Source organism: Psammomys obesus, unplaced genomic scaffold (assembly GCF_907164565.1).
Source record: "Psammomys obesus unplaced genomic scaffold, mPsaObe1.curated_primary_1811, whole genome shotgun sequence".
NCBI lineage: Eukaryota > Metazoa > Chordata > Mammalia > Rodentia > Muridae > Psammomys > Psammomys obesus.
This window is the reverse complement of record NW_026585504.1, coordinates 60,964,514-60,972,947: the sequence shown is the minus strand read 5'-3', so window position 1 is coordinate 60,972,947 and position 8,434 is coordinate 60,964,514. Positions and strand designations below refer to the sequence as shown.

At 41.2% G+C, this 8,434-nt stretch overlaps 1 pseudogene; it reads left to right on the top strand.

Annotated features, from left to right (window-relative positions):
• Positions 1-8,025, top strand: part of LOC129673433 (dnaJ homolog subfamily C member 10-like) — a 9,404-nt pseudogene extending 1,379 nt beyond the window's left edge.
• Positions 8,026-8,434: the final 409 nt, after the last annotated feature.

The following is an 8,434-nucleotide window of genomic DNA, read 5'->3' as shown; positions in this document are numbered from 1 at the left end:
TCTCCCCTTTTGTCTCTTTCCTCCTCCTTCTCTCTCATTTTTCTTGTTTCCTTCTCTCCATTTTCTCCCTTTCTCTTTCTTCCTCTTTCTTTGCTTCCTTTTTTGTTCCTGTTTCTTGTTTATTATCTCTTCAATTCTTTCTTTCCCTCTATTTTTCTCCCCCTTCCACTTTATTTCTATCTTCCTCACTCTTTTTCTCCCTTTTTTCTCTATCCATTTCTCTCTAGCATAAACACCCATTCTCAAACCAAGCATCTAGTAATTTGCCCACACATCACTGAGAATCCCCCCACCCTGATGGAATCTGAGCCTGTGTTTCTTCTGTGACTGTCACACCTACCTTTGGTCAAATCTCCCCAGATATTCAGCCAAATGCTGTACTTCGAGCCCATAATTTCATCACACATACTAAGGTACACAGTAACTTTCTATGAAGATGGCTACATGCATTTCAAGTGAATTGTTGCTGGACACCCCTCAGGTTTTATGCCTAATGGGTGGTGAAGACTGTTATATCTGCAGTTGGATTTCATGGGGGCATTTTCCTAGGGCTGACTAAGGTAGCTGTGTTACTCTGGGTAACCCATTGAGCTCCTCTGTGCTTTATTTATTTATTTATATCTGTGGTACTCTCTACCACAGATTTGACACTTTGATAGCTTTCAGCAAATAAACTTGTGGATCATTTAGTATATCATCACTGGCTCACATAGTTTCAGTTTGGGAAAAATGAAAATCTAAGTGATTCTGAATTGAAAAAAAATTAACCTATTTAAAAATAAGTATATTCAAGTTGGAAGGTTTGACTGCTCCTCTGCACCAGAAACCTGTAGTGATCTCTATGTTTTATGTCTATCTAGCAACATTTAAAGAACAAGGAATCAAATAATATAAAATCCATCACAGAGGGAAGAGTCCATGTTTTATAGGCCATTGCCAAAGAAAGTGGTAATTCCTATATTACCATGCTTAAACTTCAAAATTGTCCTGCTAGTGACAAAGAACCATAATTTATTGACTTCTTTGCACCTTGGCATCCATCTTTCCATCATGTCAAACTCTATTGACAGAGTGACAAAGAGCATCATTGCTTCCCTATGATCAGCTTAAGGTCAGTACAGTAGATTGTACAGTCCATAAAGGAGTGTGCAGACTGTCTAACATTCATGCTTATCCAGCAACACTGCTGTACATACTTGTGAGCATGAAAGACATCACTCCATTGAACAGATTTGAATTGCCTAGAGGATCATAAAACCCTTCAGTGGCCTCGCTTACACTCACCACCTTCAACCAACTAGTTAAAGAAAGAAAGCATGATGAAACCTGGATGGTTGATTTCTAGTCTCCATGGTATCATCTCTGTCAGGCCTTAATGCCAGAATGGAAAAGAATGGTCAGGAAATTAACTGGACTGATCAATATGGGCAGCGTGGACTGCCAACAGTATCAATCTTTTTATAACTAAGGAAAAATATACTCTGAGATAAGCTTTTATCCCCCAAAGTCAAGTAAAGCTTATTGGCATTATAGTTACAGTGGCTGGAATAGGGACGTTTATTTCCTGAGAATCTGGGGTCTTGAGTTTGCACCCCAAGCATCCATATAGATTTAACACCTTAGACTTTTAATGAAAAGATTTTACAAAGGAAACCCCACTGGTTAATTTCTATTTCTCTCAGTGTGGATCTTGTCAGAATTTTGCTCCAGAGTTTGAACTCTTGGCTAGAATGAACAAAGGAAAAGTAAAGCTTAGGGGACTACACTGCCAGACTTATACCCAAACATGCCAGAAGACTGGTTGGTATCAGAGCCTACTCAAGCATTGGATTTTATTACCATGAAAGAAGATAGAAGAGCATTTGGCAAAAGCAAATAAATTTCAGGATACAAAACCTATCATTGCCTTAATTCATGGAAAATTAGAAATGCTTCCAAGCCAAGGAAAAGAAATAAAAATGAGTTTTAATAATGGTGAAGGAGAAAAAATCTGGAAAGAAAAGAATCTGGAAAATATCATCCGAGGGTCCCTTTCGCAAACATTAAGGTTGCTTGTAGAGGAAATCAGATGCACATGATCTTGGCCTCACAGCTGCACAGCACTGACCCTCTACCCACTTGATAAAGCAAAGTCTGAAAACGTGTTCTTTGAAGAGCCAGAATAGCATGACTGAGGCGTTATAGGAAACATAGGGTCCTTTGTTGCACCTGGGTTGTTGTTAATTCTCTAACCATGCAAACACCATTCTTAGCTCAGGGCCACAGAGAAAAATTCTGCAAGTCAAATTTGATCTATACAGGGGCTAGTTTGCTGAGCTCGAACTGATGTTTTAGACACCTGGCTTCACACTATATCTGGATTTGTGTTCTCCATACTATGCAAAGTGGAGTTGGCTTTAAATTTGTAATTTTGTGATGGGCCTGAAATAAGTAAATCGGTTTTTAATCATGCCTTCTAAAATTTCTGACTCTGTCTGCATTATTTTATTTTTAATATTCTAACAATATGGCAAAACAAAAATATACTCCATTTTTTGTAAGATAGATGATAGGTAGGTAGGTAGATAGATAAATAGATAGATAGATAGATAGATAGATAGATAGATAGATAGATAGATAGATAGACAGATGATAGCTACTACATGCCTCAGTGTGTCAGTGTGTTTTGGGGAAGGCATTAGCTAAGGCACATAAAACATAAAACTTTTGGAACGAAGCCCAACATCAGGAACACTTCTAGCTCTTACCATTGCCCTGCATTTGAGTGCCAGGGGTGAGAACAAGATTGCTCATTGTGCTCACAATAAGCACTCAATAAGAATATCACAGCCAACGTGGTGTATATTATAACCTGTAGCACATTGGCTACAGGTTAATGTTCACTCAGTTCTTATCACGCAATTTCATCTACTCAACAGGAAAGGCAGGAATGTCTGTCTCATCTAATGAATGAAAAAAATAATCAGAGAGTTTAAGAAGTTTGGCCAGAGTCTCATACAATTAATATTAATATGCAATAACTGAAATTTGTACTCCTCCTCCCCTTTCCGCCCCTTGGTCTCTCTATTTTGCTATCTCTCCTTCTGTCAGTCTGTTTCTGTCTCTCCTTTTATCTATTTCTTTTTCACTATCTTTCCATATTTCTATTTCTCTGTCTCTCCCTCTCCATCTTGCTTACTTGTTAAAACTACCACTAAAAATTCCAAATTATATTCTCTTCCAACATCCAAACCAAAACCATCTAGCCTTGTCTTCTATAGTAACACAATATCTAGTTCTTCCCCTCTACTGTTTACTTCTGTCCTTTGGTCAGTGACACTGGGGCCATAACACCTTGACCACATCTATGACAAGCACACACAGAGGAGACAGGATGCTCTATGGGGTGGCCGTAGGGATTCAGAGTCCCAGGCTAATGGGTTGAGTGAGCACCCAGTGCCTGGACATCCACTTCTTATCGGGAATTACTTAACTTTTCCAAGAAGTGGAGACGGAATACCTTCAGACTTGCAACTACCCGGTATCCTTATAGATCAGAAGTACCCAGAGACAGTCTGGAAATAAAAGGCACTATCACGCCTCAGGAAAGGTTATTCACTAGATGTAAGCTGTGCCTCACCAGTTTGCCCACACCTGGTCTTTATCCACTGTTGGGTGTGTCTGGTCTCCCCAACAACCCCACAAATTCAGCATTTGTTCCTCTCTTTTAGTTGACATAATAATTACAGCTCTTTATGGAGTATGTGTACTCTTTCAGCAGCATGTCTGCTATTTCAGCACATGTAAAGAATACAGAAGAGCCAACTGGGGAAGATTTAAATATGCTAGCTACTTTTTAAAATTACTTTATATTCCTTGTGCAGCATAATGGGCTTAATTTTCAACATTTTTAAATGTACATGCTCATATTCACATACATCCATTTCTATTATTCTCTCTCTCTTTCTCTCTCTTACACACATGTGCATTTATGTAAATTAGTATTGTGGGTTTAAGTGTGTGTGAATGTGCATGCAAACGTATTCATACTCATGTTCATATTTGTGTAGAGGCCAGAGGACAACCTTAGTAGTCATTTCTCAGAGATATCCACCTTACATTTTGAAAAACAGTCCCTCAATTGCCTGGAACTTACCAACCAGGCTATGCCAGCTGGACAGCAAGCCTCAGGAATATACCTGTCTCTGGTGCCAACATGTCTGACTTATTTAACATTCTGGGAATGGAACTCAGGTCCTTGTGCAGGCACTATGATCACCTTAACTGATTCCTCTCCAAGCTTCATTACTCTGTGTTAAGGCATGAGAATAGTCTCCCCACAGGACAGAGTGGAAGCCTGTAAGCCTAAAGGCAGACAAGGAAAACTGAGACTATCAACCCTGGAAATCTTTTTTAAGTTTTTATTAGTATTGTGTGTGTGTGTGTGTGTGTGTGTGTGTGTGTGTGTGTGTGTCACATGCACATTCCTGTATGTAGTCCAGAAGAGGATATTAGATCTCCTGGAACTGGAGTCACAGGCAGTTGTGAGCCACCAGATATGGATGCTAGGTACTAAACTGAGGTTCTCCAAAGAACAGGAAATGTTCCTAACTCAAAAGCCATCTCTTCGACCCCATCCTGGGAACTTGTTGCTTCCTGGTCTCACACCTACATTTCCCATTCTCTTTTCCGTGTTCCCAGCATCCTACAAAATCTCTTTCTGTTGCATTCAAACATCTGTGACAGACACTGTGATCTGCCTGTCAATCTCTCAGCACTTCCTAGCAGCTGGTGACAGTGATGTTATTATTTACTGTCACTGGTTAGACTTACAACTTCAGCAGTTAAGAAGCTGTTTATAGCATCCTAAGTACTTTAACTGATGACAAGCCCAGATCCACAAGACACAGAGGATTTTGCTGTCACCTTCCTGGCTTACAGTTAAGAGCACTGGAAGAAAGGAGCCTTGTTCATGTTTGTTTTCCATGAAACAGAAGTAATGTTAGGTTTTTGTTTTTTTTCTGAAGAATTGTGGGGAACAAAGCAAAAATGTTGGCGAAGCAGTTAATATATTTAGGGAGGGCTACAGGACAGCTCAGTGGATGAGAGTGCTTGCTATACTCACATAAGAATCTAGGTTCAAATCCCCATCACCCATGTGAAAAGTCAGTTTACACACCCATGAGCATCTGTAATCCCAGTGCTGTGAGGGGTAGAAACAGGAGGATCACTGAGGCTCACTGGCCACCAGCTAGGATCCAGGTTCAGTGAGAGATCCTGTCTGCCTAGAACAAGGTAAAGAACAATAGAGCAGGACTTTGATGCTGTGCTGTCGTCTACACACACAAACACACACACACACACACACACACACACACACACACTACAAATCAATCATCTGTGGACTCTATTTGCCTGACCTTAGTAGCATAACACAAGCATATATGTCTGGGTATCACGTTTCCCCAGGGGAAACAGAATTGTCTGTGCTTTGAGACACTGAGTTCAGCTCTCCAGGAGCGCCACTTCCTCTGGCTCCACTCTCCAGTACTCTGGCAACCAGGAAAGAATGCCCAGCCTCAGCTTCCCTGCCCACAGACAATAAGAACAAACTCCAGTGAAGCCATTCATCTTTTGAGAGTAGAAAAATTAAACTGACCTAATGATTTTGTCTCAGAAGGATTCTTCTTCTTCCCCATGGAAGGTTACCTGGGGCTGCAGGACAGGATCGTAAACAGGCTTCTTCTCCTGAACCAGAGACTATCAGTTTGCTGAAATAGAGTACATCCCTAAAGGAAGAGACCCAAACAAGACCCTGCATGCTATTTCCAGCTGTATAAGCCACTGTACTGGTTGTTGTTACAACATACCTAAAAACAAAACAAAACAAATAAATAATGCCAGCAAATTAAGGAAGGGAGAATTTATTTTCGCCTCAAAGCTCAAAGGTACAGTGTCTCATAGAACGTGATTTGCACCCACAGTCAGGAAGCAGAGAGAGATAAATAAACGATGCTGTGTCTTATTGGACCTCAGCATATGAGATGCTTTTGTCTACACTTACGGTGAATATTCCCACCAAAATTAACACAACCTAGAAACTTATTCACCCACATGTCAAAGGTTTGTTTTCTAGGGTATTCCAGATCCTGTCAAGTTTATAATCAGTATTAGTCCTCCCACGGACTATTTTCATTCCCAAGTCTCCTAACCTGACCCTGAACCCCTGACACAGCTGATAATGTCTCCATGGTGAGTTTGGTGAGCTACAACGTAATCCTCCAAGTGCACCCTCCACAACCTGCCCTGCTTTCTTGCCCTTGAATTCAACTGTTCAGGTTGCTCTTGGCTTCAGATAAAAGCATCCTAACTGGGACATCACTTGGAGGATTCTGAAGAAGGCTGAGAAATAATAGCTCTTTTCTGTGCTCTTGAACTTGAAATTGTGTCAGTAAAAACCAATTCAGGAAGAAAAAGCAACACTCCAGCAATCTCAAATAGGGAGTTTAAGCCAATAACCAGTTTAAGGAAGTAATGGAAAGATTGAAAACCCATGAGGAGAGGAGCCAGGAAACACTGGTTACTCTGACTTTCCCTGAGTATTCTGGAGCCTCTCCCCATGCCCATTTCTCATTTAAAGCTGTGTCATAGGAGAAGTGGACATGTCTCCCTTTGGATTGCAAATAACCATTTAGCTTGCTAATGACAAGTGGCTACACAAAGATTAGTGGCATTGGGGGCCACTGAGAATGAACCCTCCCTCACAGTAAGCTCTAGGTTCTACCTCCTATTTCCCTGGTAACACTAGAAAGGAAAGTGCCACAACTATCCTTCCTTAGTCCTCTTGGTCCAAAACAATTTACTGTCACTGGTTAGACTTACCTATCTTCAACCCTGAGGTAAACATGACACTGAGCAGCTCCAAAGATTAGATTTTTATATACTCTTGTCCCCTCCCTAAGGAATTAATCCAGACCGAAGGGCTGGTCCTTTACCAACTGAGCCACCTGAAGGTCCCCTACCTACAAGACCTGCAGGGATAAAGATACAATGGGTACAGCACAGACTGAGAGAATGTCCAACCAATGCTGGGCCCAACACTAAGGCCCATGGAAGAGAGCCAACCCCTGTCACTATTAATGATATTCTGATATGCTTATAGACAGGAGCCTACCACAGCTGTCCACTTAGAGACTCCACCCACCAATGGCTCAAAACAAATACTGAGACTCAGAGGCAAACATTGGGCAAAGCATAGGGAACCTACTGGAAAAGACGGAGAAAGGAGAAATGGACCTAGATGTGGTAAAAGCTCCACAGGAAGACCATCAGAGCCAATCAACCAGGGCCCAGAGGGGCCTATGGAGTCTGAAGCACAAACCAAGCACAATGCATGGTCTGTACCTAGGTCCTATACTGATAAGGAGCAGGTGGGCATCTTAGGCCTCATGTGGGCCCCTAGTTCGGGAGTGGGGGATACCTCTGACATGGACTATGTTGCCTCCTTTTAGATTACTTCTCCCTGATGGGACTGCCCTACCAGGTCACAGGGGAGGAAGACTTAACTCAGTCCTCATGTGAATAAATGAGCTAGGACGTCTAGGTTGTGGTGCTCCCCTATTCTCAGGAATAGAGGAAGAGGATGTGGGAGAGAGAGTAAGACAGAAGAGAGGAGGAAGGAGCCTATAACCAAGATGTAAATTGAATTAAATAATAACAAATGAAAAACAAACAAACAAACAAAAAGATAATACAGTTGGGCCCATCAATCACCTCCCCAGGAGGCTTTACCCCTGGAAAGATGACTTACCTGAAGACATGCTAAGGCCGTGGGAGGAATAATTATCCTCTTAATGAGATAATGTGCTTGTATGTCCTAGAAGCTCCTCCACTGATGCAGGAGCTTACTAATTCTCAATGCTCAGCCTGTCTGCTTAGCTGCTTTTCTGAGTTCTATCTCATAAAGTATAACTTTTCCTTTTCCACCTGTGTCTTTTTCTTTCAGATACTGGCCAGAGTCTGTGCATGATTTACATAAAGCTCTGAGTTTTCTCACTCTTTCTCTGAAGGGCCATCCCCTTCCACCATCTATGAAAATCTTCTTTGCAAAAGGCACAATTTTCTCTCTTCTTCTCCCTGTTTGGGTTTTCCACCTTGCCAGTCCTGATTTTCTTTTCAAACACTAACAAATTGTCATCAACCTTCTTGCTCAAGCTATTTCTATGTTTTTTATTTTATTTTTGAGAATGCCAATCATATACACAATGAAATCTTTTTGTATATCCTCCTGTTTCCTCCCTCCAACTCCCTCATTACTCCCCCAACATGTCTTTCTCCCAGTTTAATTTATTTTTATATAAGACATTAATTCAATTAATTCTGCGAGCTTATAAATGGGGGGATAGAAGGTCATCCACTGAAGCACGGTAAACATACAAATGGCCATACCCTCAAA